This window comes from Rhagoletis zephyria, unplaced genomic scaffold (assembly GCF_001687245.7).
Source record: "Rhagoletis zephyria isolate East Lansing unplaced genomic scaffold, Rhagoletis_zephyria_1.1 Rzeph_scaffold_08490, whole genome shotgun sequence".
Lineage (NCBI taxonomy): Eukaryota > Metazoa > Arthropoda > Insecta > Diptera > Tephritidae > Rhagoletis > Rhagoletis zephyria.
Genome location: NW_016165570.1, coordinates 17436 through 26277, shown reverse-complemented (window position 1 = coordinate 26277; position 8842 = coordinate 17436). Strand labels below are relative to the sequence as shown.

At 35.2% G+C, this 8842-nt stretch overlaps 1 long non-coding RNA gene across 1 annotated transcript; it reads right to left on the bottom strand.

Moving 5' to 3' along the window:
- Positions 1-375: 375 nt before the first annotated feature.
- Positions 376-1494, bottom strand: LOC108375081 (uncharacterized). The gene is made up of 2 exons (XR_001849127.1): positions 1417-1494; positions 376-440 (listed from the first exon to the last, which is right to left on the bottom strand). It is a non-coding gene; the product is annotated as an uncharacterized LOC108375081 (long non-coding RNA).
- Between the last annotated feature and the right edge of the window lie 7348 nt (positions 1495-8842).

Below are 8842 nucleotides of genomic sequence, written 5' to 3'. Positions count from 1 at the left end.
TTGAGTGAATCGGGGTTGTGGAATAGCCGCCGTCTTAAAAACATGGGTACCTTGTCTCCGCTTTATAAAATATATTAAAATTCCAATTGGATTTTGCTCTATCTAATCGAAATTATTTTATACTTTAAAACCATAATTCTTGTCTTAAAAGACCTTCCCACATACATATAAAAACAACTTAGGAAAATTTTTTTTCATGGAAAATCTTATAGAACAACGAAAAAAAATTGATTGTAAATAAAAACAGCAGAATTTTAATGTGAAATGATTATAGTTTGTATAGTAAGTATGTTTGTAACACAATTTTTCATATTAACGAAACAGTGCATAGTAAATCACGGCTCACCTTTACGTAACAACATTCCGAAGCTTTTGCTGCCGATGAGTATTTTAGGAGTAGCGAAATTTTACAACGCGGTTAATTTTATTTCAACAGGTTCCTAGAGGAATAAATTGTCTTTGTTACAATTTAGTACACTTATATTCAGCTGAGCACTGTTTATTCACTTTTGTATGGAAAAAAAAATAAAAATACATACATATATGTATATATTTTAAAACATGACTTCCACAGCAACTCAATATAAAAACCGGACTGCAATTTAATTGGCTAGTTCCTTGCTTTGTTTTTTTGTTTTCTTTTTTTTTTTTGGTATATTCTCACGATAAGCTTTAGCTGCTAATTTCGTAGCTTTAATGCTGCTCAATAGGTGTTTATTTTTTGTTGTATGACTATGTATGCATATGTAATTAGTTAATACCTATAAATGACATAGGTATGTATGTTTGTATGACGATATACTTAGGTACATATCGCACGTTTAATAATATATGTACAGAATTATTCCAAAATTTAATTTTTGTGGGAAAACGCAATCAAAGTTTGAAAAGAAAGGCGATTTCGTTTCTACAAAAGATGTTGCCTTCTCATGGCCCTCTTCTTAGCGTTTGTGCATAGAGGGCAAGGAGAAGGTTGCACTTTTCGGTAGAAACGAAATCGGCATTAGCCATTTTTGGGAAGTTTAGTTTTCTGTTAGGCTGGACATATTCTCCTTATCAAGCTTTTTAATTGTATGGTGAAATCTGCAAAAACGTGAATTTTGGGTTACATCTCTATATTATTAAACGTGCGATATGTACTATGCAGGTTATCTAAACAAACGGATGTACATATGTATGTATGTATTTATATGTGTTGCTTTTAATCAAAAATAGTGCTGTTTTGAAAATCACTGAAAACACATTAACAAAACAGCATTTGCTTTACACAGAACGCTTGATTTACAAATCAATAATCGCGACAACGCAAACTCAACGATGAACAAAATATTTTTGTTTAGTCAGGTTCATGTAGACAAGCTTATCGTGTTTGTGACTAAGTACATACATATGTGATAATTAAATTTAAAATAGAACCTTTTCGAGTTCTAAACCATTGACGTTGAGCAGCGCTTGCAAACTGAATTGAGATCCGTTGAAGAGCGCTCAGTGAAGCGCCAACGTAGTACTTATGAAGATATGTACATACATATGTATGTACAATACGTACCATATGTATGTAAAATACTCTCAGACCGGTCTGATCAATTTTGAGACTTGACAAGAGCTACGATTAAATGCAAAACTACGCACTCTACTTGTATATTAGCAGCTCCATGGAACCTATCTAGCCACTAACTGGGCGATAAGTTAAGTTAGTAGATAAGTTATGGATTTTTTGTTTGCTTTTTAGAAATTTGCAAATTAATTGTTTATAAACAGAAGCATTAGTTTCAGATTTAAGGACACATTTTTTACTAGAAAACTTTCGGTGATTTTTTAATTTAGTTTAAGCAATTTGGTTTTGGTTGGAAAGGAACATTTATGTTTGTTTGTACATATGTACATACGAGTACTTACTTAATATATATATTTAATATATATATTTAATTCACTAAAATTTTAGACTTGTGGCAACCCTATTATATTATTTTATATTTTTACATAGAGACGCGAAATTGGCCTATTTCACCTATTAAGTTTTATGGATTATTATAGAAGATATGGAGCTGGACTGACCGGATACATTGCTTTTAGCTTTTTAAATACATTTCATTTTCAAAAGGAACTAAATTTTAACAACGTGATTATTTTTCGCACGTGCGTTGGCTTTCGCTCTTCAGAATGAGAGTTCTCAATTATTGAATTTGATTAAATATTAAGGGAGATATCGTGTGGTAACCCAAAAATATATTTTAGAAATAAGTATATAGATAAAATAAAACTATGGAAGTTAAAAAATCGAACCTTAGTAATCGAAATTTAAAAAAACCGCAATTCTATATTAACCCAGTAGATAATTTCTGGAGTTAAAAGTCCTTCCGAAAGGCCTTCCTGCGAGTCAAAAGTCTTTCCACTCTACATTCCTTTCTCCTTTCCTTTTTTTATGGAATGACACAAATCGAAGTACATTTATACCCAGTAATGGTTGGCGATAAATTACTTTTGCATGCAAGCAGCTGGCGAATTTAACATGGCGATGTCCTAGGAAGTGTCAATTGCCCCCAGCTGCATCCCTTTTTCGATAGATCCGAACTAGTCCTAAATTCTATAGTTCCGAACCAGTTCTAAAATCGACAGACGAAAGAAAAAGATATCATAATTTTTCAATCTTTTCGGGTTTTCCCTGTGTGCGATTTTAAATTATTTTGACAGAAATGTGTTTTAAATTTGAAATTAAATTTGTTTGAATGATTACAAGAAATGTACATTTACATACCTTTGGCTGTAGCTGAGTTTGCAGAGGTACTTGCTGTTATTGGCTAGATTCCTGAAAGTCCCAAGATGTTAAGATGATATTACAAATTTTTGTTTTGTGTTACCACGCTATGAAAAAGCATTTGGGAAGTGCAGAATGGAAGCGTATTTGAACGAAAAAGCCTCCAAACACATATCTATGTAAAGTAAACAAGCCCCCCGCTGCATCTCTTTTTCTATAGTTCCGAACCAGTTCTAAAATCGTTACCTTACATATAGATTTCCAATGAAAAATGTGAAATAAAATAGTTTTTTTAAAGTACCACATTTCGCCGATTTTGGACTTGTAAGAATCTAGTTACTATCGGACTGGTTCGTTTTTGGCGATACAACTCTAGTACGGAACTAGAAATTTGATTCACTAGTTCGCTATTTCCCTGCAGGGTAGTTCACACAGAGTTAAGCGGATTTCTCGAGGAAACTCAAGCTTTTCGTTTGCAGTGGGTGATAACTCCGATAACGGCATCTACGGGGCGAGAGTTTATAAAAGTAGTGATGATTCTATTCTTTCCCCACAATATGTTTTTATAGGAATAATTCTTTCGGTTAGTCGGAAATACAATCATGTCCTCCGCTTGTTCTTACCCAGGCTATCGTAGCTTATGCTCTGGTTACTATGAAGTGATGGAACTTGACTGTTTAAAATCTGTGTTGTTTTTATGATGGAAAATCTACAGTCCTACATTTTGTAGAATTAATCAATTATTTTCCGTCACTGGGACGGCTTAAAATCGGAAAGCCTTTTCTACTCGGTATAGTTGAATAGTTTTATAATCCTTTAGCCGTTATTTAAAATTTCTCAAAGCATATTCGTAAGCTGGATTTCGGGGCAGCAAAGGTCTCGGGGGCGAAGTAGAGTGCCAATTGAAGGATCTAAAGTTTTATTCCATCTCCGAACGCCAAGTTTTTCCATGGCGGAAATACACTACCGAGGTTTGTCACTGCATATCGGAAGGCAACCACGATTAGAAACGTTTTAGTTAGTGGTCAAGCCAGGCATCGCAAGTGGGACTACCGGCTGCTAGAGAGCACCTCTATCCACTTGACCACGGCGAACGAGCTTTCTATAGCTCTTTAAATCACAAAACTCGCTGTTTTCCAGACATGTATTTTTTTTTTACAGAAGCGTATTACATTTACGAGCATTTCTTTTATTCGTCCTGAGAGATGCAAATTTTGAATTGATCTTATATACGGTTATGTCTGTATATCTTTACCGGTTTTCTGAAGAAACTTAATTGCAATTGTTTTAATTGTTAACAGGGAATTTCCCAAACATCGCTAACATGCGTTCACTTCATATTTGAGTGCCAATAGTTCTTTGCTGATATTACAAATGTACATACGAGTTATATACTTGTACCAGGAGTGATATGTAAATCAGGGATGTTGCGAATATTTGCATTCGCATTCGGTATGCGAATGATTCGCATCATTTTACACATTCGCTTTCTTATCAAATGATACGAATTCTTTGCGAATGCGAATGTGTGCATGGGCAGAGAGTCCACTCTAATATTTTTGAAATGGTTGTAAGGGCCGGTTGTTAAATGTCTGGTTATCGCTACCTCCCAGTTAAACATCATTATCGACGATTTCGACATCATGCATATAACATGGGATGTGCTGTATTTAACCGGAGCTTCTACCTCCGATTTGTGTTAAGTCTGTCTAATCGGCTTTTAGCTTCAGGCGCTATATGGTTAAGTAGTATATCAAGAAACATTGACGGGCCTTCAACAAGTACTGCTAGACGTCTTATAAGCTACCTAGAAAAAATTTTAGATTCCTCAAGCGAAAACGAAGGCTCGGATCTAGAGTCTGGAGACATTAAAAATGTAAAATCAAAGCTCAATTGAAAGCCTATCTTAAAGAAAAAAGAGATCATTTCGGTGAAAATCCTCTCGATTGGTGGAAACTAAATTAAAATACGACCATACGAGCGCTCCTCCCGCCAGCGTTCCAAGTGCAGGGCTGCCAACTTCGCTTAAGCCGTGCCATTTTTGGGCGCATTTTACTTCAATGGCACTTGGTTTTGCAATTCGACAAAAATGGCACTTCTGTAAAAAAATAACATTTCAATACATTTTTGTGAAATCCTTTACGTGTAGGACCTACACTGTAGGTACTTCTTTTTCTCAACTAAAAATTTCTAATTTATAAAGGCTATATAACTGGTTTGTCTTATTTTACCATTGCACACTTGTTTTGGTAATATGGTTCTTATTTTATTGCTAAAATGGGAATCATTAAAAAGAATGGCACCAATTTTTGGCACTTCTATTTTTCTATTTGGCGCATTTTGGCACTTTTTCATCCTCAATATGGCACCTCATAGCTAAGGATAGTTGACAGCCCTGTCCAAGTGAGCAATTGTTCAGTGCAGCCGGCCTTATATACAAGCCTCTAAGAAATCGCGTCATGGGAGAAAAGACAGCAAAACTACTTTTTTTTTTGGAAATATAATATGCCCCTTTTTAACTTTGACTACTAGATTAAAACGCTGTATAGGTTAAGTACTCGTTCAATGTTCTAATAATTTACAAAAGTTTTAAGTAATAAAAACGATGACTTAAGTTGATTATAGCTGTTTTAATGTTATTCCTAACATTCGCATTCGCACATTCGCATTCGCATTGGTGAATGTGAAAAATATGACATTCGAAATATCCCTAATGTAAATATATAAATGCATGTTTGTTCTAAAACTGGTTCGAAATGCGTATTTTCACATTCGCATATGTATCTATGCAAGTGAGACTTCACTAATCGATGACTTATCAACGGAATTCCCTGGAGGCTGGTTCATGTGGGTTTTTAGTACTTCATTATTTATAACTGCACTTTGTACGGGTTGCTGAGAGAAATGCTAAAATATGAAAAGCAAAGTACTTATGTGCATATAAGTTAGATACCTCTTTAATGTTGTACATTTTAGACGACGAGAGTCTAACTGTGGTCGAAACTATTGACTAGCAGACATCACAAAGAAAATATGTCTAATGAAAAAGTCGTTGTACAGATCAAAATGCCATTCAACTTAGAGGATTCAGCGTACTTCGCTTAATGAGGCTTGGCTGTCTCATCGCCTCTGACAGTGGAAGCCTTTGTAACGTTAGTTATTTATATGAACCAGCACTACGCCCGACTACTTCCGAGCAAACAGAACATCTCAATAGAGTTAGACACGATAAGCTGAACTATACAAGCTTGTGTTGGTAATTCGTAAATGTCACGAGGAAATACAAACTCTTCTGTAATTTGTTTGAGGGCCTCCAGCAAACTTGAATAGCCTACGTAGGATTTTCGCTCGGCAGTCCTGACAGGAGCCCCCCTAAAATATGTTATACTAAGTAGAGAGCACCCAGGCATTCGCTTCTGGGATAGTGATCATCTCTGGATTTTTGTTCCACATCATACACGTTTCTCTTTGATGCATTCGGTCAGGATTACAGTCCTGGCGAGTTGGTATTGTAATTTTATGGTCAGGAATCGGTATGGGGGCCACACTCTCTAAGATTTTCAAGTGCTCGGATGTACCATGAGTCCAGAAAGCTGTCTCTCTGAGTCTGACGGCTGCAATAACGGCTATCGCTAGAGCAAATACGCCAAGTGGATGCAGATGTTAGAGCTTTAGTAGGTGAGGAGTATAGAGCTCCGTTTATGCGTAGCTCCACACTTTTTGTACCCTATGAAATTGTTTAATCGCTGTTGCTTTACTAAGGACGCGTTACCAAATAAGGCTCCGTAAAGTGAAATCGGACCAATCGCTTTTTTTACAGGTTAAGAGCGCTGTTGTGGATTTTCAGAGCGGCTTACTGTCGAGCATTACTCCTAGATACTTTACAGTCACAGGGTTTAAGGAAATTTCCCCTGAACGATTACCGCAACATCATCGGCATGTACAATAACTTGCTTAGTTGATTCACCATCATTACCCCGCTAATTCTGAACTCGCCACCCTACTGGTGAGCAAATGGCGGGTGTGCCCAACCAGAGCTTTATCCACTACGTCAGAGCAGAGGTAGTCGCATACGGGAGGAGCGGCCATGTACAGGAAGTCTTGATTTCTAGTAGTCGCTCAATTTTCGAAACAACTGAGTTTGAGAGCTGTCTCCGTAGATCTGGCCTTACGGTAGGCAGCTGTCCATCCTTTCCAAAATGGAGGAAAATGTTTTTTGTTTTTTTGGAAAACATAAAAATACGAACTACCAATTCGGAGATGCTCTATCTTTTGCTGATATTATCTACTTCCGGTTACGACCGGAAATTGGTTAAATAGACCGGAAGTCAATTTTTTGAAATAAAATATATACACGTTTTTACCATAGATTCGGATTTTGCGAACAAAAGTAGGTATTTTTTGTTGGAAACTTTTTTCAACCTCTAAATGACCTTCGAACTTCAACTCTTCCTGGACCTTTAAAATGGAGGAAAATATGGTTTTTTTTGTATTATTGGAAAACTCGAAAAACATGAATTATCAAGTCGCGGATGCTTATCTTTCGGTGGTATTACTGAAACGGAAGGTCATTATTTTGACCGGGGGTCCATTTCAAAAAAAAAAAGTTTCCGACAAAAGTTACTTTTTTTTCCGCATGTCACATTTATAAGGATGGACTTCCGGTCTGTTTAATCAACTTCCGGTCGAAACCGATGGGCGCATGCTCTAGGACACCCAGTATTCCCTTGTCGTACGTCGTCTCTTCTCCATTAAAACAAATCGTTTTTAGTTTTGTTTTGTGTTTTTTTGTTTATTTACTTTTCATATTGTGTATACGCAAAGAGAGATTTACATACATATGCATTTGGGAAATAGAAATTTTGCATAATTCAGGCTGCTCTTATAGAATCATGTATGCGCCCGCAATTAAGCGCTATCACACAGCTTCAAGCTTTCTCTTTCTCTGTGGATTATGTTTAATGGCTGCGGCCATAGTTTCTTTTTTTTGGATCACTTTTCGTTAGACAAACATATTTTCAAGTTCTTTCTCAATCGTCCTAAGCTTTTTATTGTTTACAATTTCATTTTCAAATGTTCATATGCCTTGACTTGATTTATCGATTTTTCTTTTATGGCAGCTAAATTTTTTAATCTGTTCTTTGAGTTAGTGTTTTAGCTTTTTTATAAACGGCTTTAGGTTTGGACTTCTATTATGTTTTGTGTTGTATGTTTAAAAGGGNATGCTCTAGGACACCCAGCATAGGCAGTATTCCCTTGTCGTACGTCGTCTCTTCTCCATTAAAACAAATCGTTTTTAGTTTTGTTTTGTGTTTTTTTGTTTATTTACTTTTCATATTGTGTATACGCAAATAGAGATTTACATACATATGCATTTGGGAAATAGAAATTTTGCATAATTCAGGCTGCTCTTTTAGAATCATGCTTGCGCCCGCAATTAAGCGCTATCACACAGCTTCAAGCTCTCTCTTTCTCTGTGGACTATGTTTAATGGCTGCGGCCATAGTTTCTTTTTTGGGATCACTTTTCGTTAGACAAACATATTTTCAAGTTCTTTCTCAATCGTCCTAAGCTTTGTATTGTTTACAATTTCATATTCATATGCTTTGACTTGATTTATCGATTTTTCTTTTATGGCAGCTAAATTTTTTAATCTGTTCTTTGAGTTAGTGTTTTAGCTTTTTTATAAACGGCTTTAGGTTTGGACTTCTATTATGTTTTGTGTTGTATGTTTAAAAGGGCAATTGTTTTGAATTGTTTCTTTCTTTTTTTTTCTTGTATGGAAAATATGTATGCGGCTATGTGCGTGAGTTTTAGATGATTTCATTTTTTATATTTTGTTCATGGTTTATTTTTTGTTTTTATTGTAGAGAATTAGTGTTTGTTTGAATTACATTATTGTGTTTTTTTTTGACTTGTTTAAGAGAGTTAGTGTTTGAATTATTTTTAAATTGTGTTTCTTTCCTTTTCAATTTGCTTAAATTTTTAATAGTTTTAAATTTTATTACACAACTTGTTTCTTGTTCTTAATTAATTTAATATTAATGCTGCTTAATTTTTTATTTTAATCTATTATCTTTTCTT